Genomic DNA, 8,317 nt, shown 5'->3' on the forward strand with positions numbered 1-8,317 from the left:
ATATATATATATATATATATATATATATAAAGTAATTAATTAAATTGAAATAAACTCTATATGATCACATCATTCCCCAGCTTAAAACCACTCTAATGGCTTTCCATTAGTTTTCAGGTAAATTTGAAAATCCTTAGCAAGGCTCTAAAGCCCTGAATAATCCAGCAACTACTGGCCTCTCCAGATTGTCTTGCCTCACTTTACCCTTGCTTTCAGGTCACTAATCACACTAACTTTCCTCCATTCCCTGTATGGCTCCCAGCTCTCTCCCAACGCATGGCCTCTGCATACACAGGTCCTTCTGCCTAAAAGCTTCTCCCCCACCTTATTTGCCTAATGAATTCTTATTCATCCTTCAAACCTCCACTTTAAAGTGATATGTTCAGAGTAGCTATCTCTGATTGTTTTCCTCAAGACTAGGTCAGGTTCCTTTGTCATAATTGCCTAGAAAAATGTACTTTCTCTCAGCATTGTCAAATTATAGTTTAAAAATCTAAATTAAAAAATGAATAATGGGCTGGTCAGTTAGCTCAGTTGGTTAGAGTGCAGCCTTATAACACCGAGGTAATGGGTTCAGATCCTCATACCAGCCAGCTGTTTCTCCTTAAAAATTTTTTAAAAGAATAAATAAAGGAGATCTAAATAAATCAAGAAACACACTATGTTCACGAGTTGGAAGAGTCAACATAGTAAAGATGTCAGTTCTCCCCAAGTTGATATACAGGTTTAATGCAATCCCTATCAATATCCCAGCAAGATTTGTATTCTAAAATCTATATGGAAAGACAATGTAACTAAAATAACTATAATATTTTGAAAAATAAGAATAAAGTGGGAGGAATCAGTCTACACAATTTCATGACTTATTTTTGTATCTACAGGGATCCAAACAGTGAGGAATTGGCACAGGGGTAGGCACATTGACCAATGAAAAAGAATGGAGAACCCCAAAATAGCACCATACAAGTACAGCCAAAGATTTTTGACAAAGGTGCAAAAGCAATCCAATGAAGGGAAGGATAGTATTTTCAACAAATAGTACTGGAGCTATTGGATATCCATAGGCAAAATAAATAAATAAACCTTATGGGAATGTAAATTAGTACAGCCATGGAAAACAGTATGGAGGTTACTCAAAAAATTAAAAATAGAACTACCTGGGCCAGCCTGTGGCTCACTTGGGAGAGTATGATACTGGTAACACTGAGACCATGGGTTCAGATCCCTATATAGGGATGGCTGTTTAGCTCACTTGGAAGAGCGTGGTGCTGACAACACCAAGTCAAGGGTTAAGATCCCCTTACCAGTCATCTTTAAAAAAAAAAAAATAGAACTCCCTTATGATTCAGAGATCAGTATGTCAAAGAGATATCCACGCTCCCTGTTTATTGCAGTGCTATTCACAGCCAAGAGACAGAATCAACCTAAGTGTTTATCAACAAATGAATGGATAAAGAAAATGTGGTATATATGCACAATGGAATACTATTCAGCTATAAAAAAGGAATGAAATCCTGTCATTTGCAGCAACATGTATGAACCTGGAGGACATTATATTAAGTGAAATAAGCCAGGCATAGAAAAACAAATACTGCATGATCTCATATATGGAATCTAAAAAAGTTGTTCTCATAGAAGTAGAAGAGTAGAATAGTGGTTACCAGAGACTGGAGACAGAAGAGGGGAGATTGCGAGAGGCTGGTCAATGAGTACAAAGTAACAGATAGGTAGAATAAGTTCTGGTGTTCTGTTACGCAGTAGGGTAACTATAGCTAATAGTACTGTACTGCATATTTTAAGAGAGCTAGAATAGGATCTTGAATGTTATCACCACAGAGAAATGATAAATGTTTAGGTGATGGATATGCTAACTATCCTGATTTGATCGTTATACAATGTATACATGTATTAAAACATCACACTGTACCCCATAAACATGTACAATTATTAGTGTCAATTAGAAACAAAATTTTTTTAAAAGCTGCTAAAAAATAAACCTTGACTTAAACCTCACACCTTATACAAAAATTATTTCATATGGGTCAAAGATTTAAATGTAAAGCTATAAAATATTTAGAAGCTAACAGAAGAAAATCTTTGGGACCTAGGGCTTGGTGAAGAATTCTTAGACATGACACTAAAAGCATGATCCATAAAAGGAGACATGATAAACTGAGGTTTTGATTTGTGTTGGTGAAGATGTGGAGAAATTGGAACCTTTATACATTGCTGGTGGAAATGTAAAATGATTCAGCCAGTGTGGAAAACCTCACTGAGTTAAACACAGAATTACCATATGACCTAGCAATTCCATTCTGGCGTATATACATAAAATAATTGCAAATAGGTGTTCAGACAAAAACTTGTACACAAGTGTTCATGGCAGCACTATTCACAATAGCCAAAAGGTGGAAAACAACCCTAATGTCAATCAACAGATTAATAAACAAACTGGTATATCCACACAATGGAGTATCATTCAGCTACAAAACAGAATAAAGTGCTGATTCATACTACAACACAGATAAACCTTGAAAACATCATGCTGCTGGACAGTTAGCTCAATTGTTTAGAGCATGATAACACCAAGATCCAAGGTTTGATCCCTGTATTAATCAGCTGCCAAAAAAAGAAAACATTATGCTAAGTGGAAGAAGCCAGACACAAAGGCCACATAATGTATGATTCTATTTATATGAAATATCCAGAATAGGCAAATCCATAGAGACAGAAAGTGGTTTTTAGGGACAGGGAGGAGGGGGAAATTGGGAGTTACTGCTTAATGAGTACAGGGTTTCCTTTTGAAATGGTGAAAATGTTCTGGAACTAGACAGCCAAGATGGTTGCACAATACTGTGAATGTGCTAAATATCATTAATGGTGAATTTTATGATATGTGTGTTTTACTACAATTAAAATGGTGGATTTTATTGTATGTAAATTATACCTCAGTAAAACTGATGTAAAATGTTAATTGGGTCATTAATGGATGCTAAAAATTATAGGTAAAATTTTGAATCAAGATCAGGATAGTTACATAGAATAAAACTGTCTCCTACAAAAGTATTTATTTAATTACAAAAAAGAAAAATAGCATTACAGTGGAGAAATGTCAGCCGACACCACCTGTGATGGTTAATTTTATGTGTCAAATTGGAGAGTGTTTTGGGGTGAGATTAACACTGAAATTGGTGAATTTTGAGTAAGCAGATTGCCCTCCAAATGTGGGTGGGCCTCATCCAATCAGCTGAAGACCTGAATAGAACAAAAAGATCCCCAAGCGAGAAGCGATTCCCCAGCAGACTGCCTTCAGATTCCATCTTCAGACATCAGCTCTCCTGGGTCTTGAGCCTGCCAGCCCACACTGCAGATCTGGACCTGCCAGCCTCCATAATCACACGAACCAGTTCCTTATTACACATACATATACACATACACATACACATATACTCACACACACACAATATGTTGTTTCTCTGGACAACTCTGACTAATCACTTATGTGGTGTTCCTGCCAAAAGTGCATATCCTGAATCTAATCATGAGGAAACAACAGACAAACCCAAACCAAGGGACGTCCTACAACTGGCCAATACTCTTCAAAAATGTCAGTATCAAGAGAGACAAAAAGAATGAGGAACTATTTCCAATAGAGGAAGAGTCTAAAGAGAACTATCAACTAAGTGCAACCTGTAATCCTGGATTGTGTGGGGGTGGGGGGTTATCTATGCAGAATTTTTTTTTTTTTTTTTTTTTTTTTTTTTTTTGCCACTGGCAGGTATGGGAATTATATGAGGAACATTTTTGCTACAATTAGTGAAATTGTATTTTTTTTTCCTTTGGCACCTGGCCGGTATGGGGATCCGAACCCTTGACCTTGGTGTTGTAACGTTGAGCTCTAACCAACTGAACTAACTGGCCAGCCTGAAACTGGAATATTGACTGTAGTTTAGATAATAGTATTGTTTCAATGTTGTTTCCTGTCATGTAAGAGCGTGTCCTTGTTTTTACGAAACACATATTGACGTGTTTAGAGGTAGAGTCATCATGTGTACAACTTATTTTCAAAGGGTTCAAAGAAATGCTATTCTTGCAACTTTTGTATAAGTTTGGAAATGATTTCCAAATAGGTTTAAAAATTAATTTTATAATTGTTTGATGTCTTTCATGAGGGAAAGGACCTACCACAATCTGTTTTCTGCTGTAGCTTCAGCTCTAGCACATAGTAGGCTCCAACAAGAAGTAATTATTGAGTGAATAAATGAATGAATGAACCTAAGCTATCTTCTGATCTGGGCTTCAGACAAGGGGCTGGGATTTTGGAAGTCAAGCTTTAGACAGGCAAGAGGCAAAACTCCTCTCTTTCTCTTGGCCTAACTCCTTGGAGCTCAAATCTGAGAGTGTAGATGTTTCTGAAGTTTGGGGAACCAAGACACTGCCCCAAAGTCAGGAAGGCAGCCCACAAGCAGAAGACAATTGAGTTATGCTTTGCAACAAGATGACCTGGCTAAATGTCATTTTCTAAGGCCATTCCCCCAAGGTTTACCCTACTCCCCACATCATCACCACCGTTGTTGGTAAAAGATTATTGACATGGTCTAGCCCTGATCTGGGCAGTGTTATCCCAAGGGATGAGTTCCAATCCTTTCTCTTGGGCCAGATCAGAGGAAAAGCAGCACTCCATAGGCCAGTGGCTGAGGTGAGCAGATGCCTTGGACAGGGACCTCAGTGGCCCAGCTGTCCACTCCACATGGAGATTAGAAAACAGGGTCAATTTCACTAACAGAGCCAGTGGACTTCCTCACATCATCACTGCAGCTGATTCACAGTCAGCCAAAATTTCTTGGGCACCTTCTGTGTGCCAGGCCCTGTGGTAAGGAGTCACTGCCAGGGGCTCTCAACCGCTCAGGAGAACAGGGGCTCTAGTTTCAATCACCCCCTCCTGGCCTCATGAGTTCCCCCTTCTGCCCACTGGCTTGCTATGACAGGAGACAAGGGAGACCTAGTGCCTTTTCTCTACTTATTCCTCTTTTTTTGAGGTAAGCCAAGACTGATGGGAATTTTCAAAAGGAAGTATATTAAGAGACTTAGGGAAATCCGGCTGGCTGGTTAGCTCAGTTGGTTAGAGTGCAGCATTATAACACCAAGGTTAGGGATTTGGATCCCCGTACCTGCCAGACACACACACACAGACAAAGACACACACACACACACACACACAAGGTTTAGGGAAAATCGAAGAGAAATAAACCAGGAAATAAACATCAAGTAAGACATACTGTCTAGCCATTCTGCAATGTGTACATATTTCAAAATAACATGTTGTACACGATAAATATATACAATATTTATTTGTCAATTTAAAAAGAAATTTTAAGAAAAAGAAAGTGGTATTGCATATAGTAGTAGTTTAAAAACAAGGTTCTGAGACCAGACCATCTGAGTTCAGCATCCTGGCTCTACCACTTTACTAGCTTGTGAGCAAGTTACTCAACTTTCTGGGCTTTGGTCTTCTCATTTGTAAGATAATAATGGTATCTAATTCTTAGGGCTATTTCAATTATTAAATGAGACAATCTGTGCTCAGTACAGTGCATGGCCAAATGCTAGACAAATGTTAACTATGAGAAACAAACAAATTCATGCCTATTCATACTCTCCTTCGTCCCTCTGACTCTCTCACCTTTTGACGAGCTGATCCCTCTGCCTGAAACATCTTCCCCTTCACTGCTTAACTCCTATATAGGACTCAGCTTAAATACCCTCCCCCTGCCAGGTTAGGTACCCCTCTTAAAAGGTCCGTTAAAAGCTTTTATAACATCCATTACTCCTTTGTAATGCAGCACTTATCTCAATCTACTGTAACTTGTGTATTTATCTGTCCTTTTCACTAAAGTGTGAGTCTCTTCAAGGCAGCGGCTAAGTCTTTTCAGCTCTATATCTTCTTTGCCTCCTCCTCTATGCCTACAGCACAGCAGACCACCCAAGCCCCATGCTACCCCTCAGCCCTGCCTCAGATCTCCTCCACCTCCTGGAATCTGGTTCCTGGGCCCTCTGGGACTGTGCTTTTATCCTCCTACCCTCAGAGCAGAACACAAGGCACCTATGGGGAGGGAGCCACTGCCTGGGCCACTGTGGGACCCTCAGTCAGGGCTTGTTCTACCTGGGACCTGGATCACCTGGAGGGACCATCATCCTGTCCACTGTTTCTCCCCAGGCCTGTAAGAGGGATGCTCATTCAGAATGAGACTGGGGGTAGACTCAAAAGAGAAAGGAGGAGAGGAGTCAATGGCACCATGGCTCAGACAGCATGGACAGAACAGGGTGGGACCCAGCTCGAGCTCCCTGTGGACTGAATCAGCATGCTGGGGTTCGTGCTCCCTGTACTGTCCTTGCACATTCCTACCCATGAAGTTCCCTGGAAGAAGGACAAGCTATCTCTATCATGCTAAGTGGTTTGAGCAAGGGAGAGGGTTGGGGTTGAAGGTTTAGGTGCTCAAGGAGGCAGGGGACCTTCCTTGGGGTGAGTATGGTGATTGTGATTGGAATCAGAGGATAGCATTAATGGGGAGGGGTAAAAACCCTGGATCTGGCTTGAAAGCACACTCCCCACTGGCTGCCCCCACTCCTAGCTCTCCTCAAGCTCTCTTTGCAGAATCTGATTGTGGCATCTGTAAGAAAGCTTTCATAAGTGTTCCCCAAACATGGTCACCTCCTCTCCCTTCCCCAGGGCTCCCAGACTCTCCCTCAGGCGTCCTGGGAGAGGTTTTACAGACTTTCCTAATCTTTTGTAGCATAATACCTACCAAGCCCATGAAAATTCTGCCAATAACAAGGGACCTCTTTTACAAGCAGGGATGTTTTCTCCTGAGGTGCTGCAGTGATGGGTGGGAGTCGCTGCTGTCTGCAGCCAGGAGAAAGCCCCAGGCAATTGAAGGGACTAGGGTGTTATAGAATGAGAATGTGGGAGCCATCCTGCACACCTTCCCCTCCCCCAGACAAAAGTGGGGAGATGGCACTGCAGTGATGGCAAGGCTGGCTGCTCCGGGGTGGGGAGAAGTCGCTGCAGATATGGGGGATCCTCGCTTGGAGTGAGTGATCGCTGAAGTGACCACAGGAGCTAAAGGTACCTGCAGGGATGGAGGTTTTCTGCAGTCATGAAAGAGCACTTCACAAAGAAAGGAAAGTGGCTGGCTTCTTGGGGGAAGAGTCCTACAGTGATGGAGCGCTGGGGTTCGCTGCGGTGAGGAGGGAGGGTCACTGCAGTGATGGGAAGCCTACACAGGACGGGGGTTGGGGTGGGCTGGTTGCCATGATAATGGAATAGTTGGGGTCGCTACAGTGCCGGGGGGGTTGCAGACTGAGCAGCTCTGCTGCATTTGCACGACGCCTCACTTCTTGAAGGATGGAAAAGGGTGGGGCCTCGATCCCGCGCTGATGTGGAGATGCGCGGCGGCGGGGACGCGGCCCCTGCACTGCGGTGCCCTGCCTAGCTCGGGCGGCTGAGGCCGGCGCAGAGGCGGTACCGCGCCGGAAGAAGGCGGGAGCTTCGTCCCGCCGCAGCGGCAGGCGGGGCAGAGGCAGGCTGGAGGGGTGGCCTCACCGAATGGGGGCGGGATCACCACCAGCAGGGCCCGCGCCCCTGCGGGGACTCAAAGCGGCCGCAGCGGGAGTACGGAGCTGGCGCACAGCGGGTGCCGGGACTGAGTGCAGCCCGGGGCGCAAAGCGGTACCACCCACCCTGGTCCAGTTGCGGTGCCCACAACTCCGCCGAGGACGCCACGGTGAGGCTGGTGCTGTCCGCAGGGAGGGGGGCGACACCAAGACTCAGTCCGCAGCATCCCCTGCGGGGCAACGGCTACTGCAGCTGTCCTCCACTCCCAAATCAGCTCTTCCAGGGTTGGGAGGGGTACCCTGGACGGATCCCATGGACCTGCCCGCCCCGACATCGTTCCCGGTCTTGCCTACGAGAGAGCCCCTCTTTTCGCTTCCCTATCTCGTTCTTTCCACCCAATCCCCTCCACTCCGGCTGCAGCCCCTCTCAGCGCCCCCGTCGGATGACACGCCGTCGGATGAGAAAGACGGCGGCCCATTCGGCTCCCGATCCTGCTGTCCCTTGCTGGGCTGGGGGCACTCGGAAGGATGCTGGCCCTTTAAACCTTTACTCCCCACCCAGAGCATCTTCCCTCTCTCCACCCGCGCCGCTTCCGACAGCTGGCAGCCGCGGGGAGCCCCCGGGGGCCGGCAGGTACGGGGGCGGCGTGAGGCCCGGGAGAGGGTGATGGAACAGCTGTAACCGCCACTCCCCCCCCCCCCC

The sequence above is a fragment of the Galeopterus variegatus genome, unplaced genomic scaffold, assembly GCF_000696425.1.
Source record: "Galeopterus variegatus unplaced genomic scaffold, G_variegatus-3.0.2 Scaffold1438, whole genome shotgun sequence".
Lineage (NCBI taxonomy): Eukaryota > Metazoa > Chordata > Mammalia > Dermoptera > Cynocephalidae > Galeopterus > Galeopterus variegatus.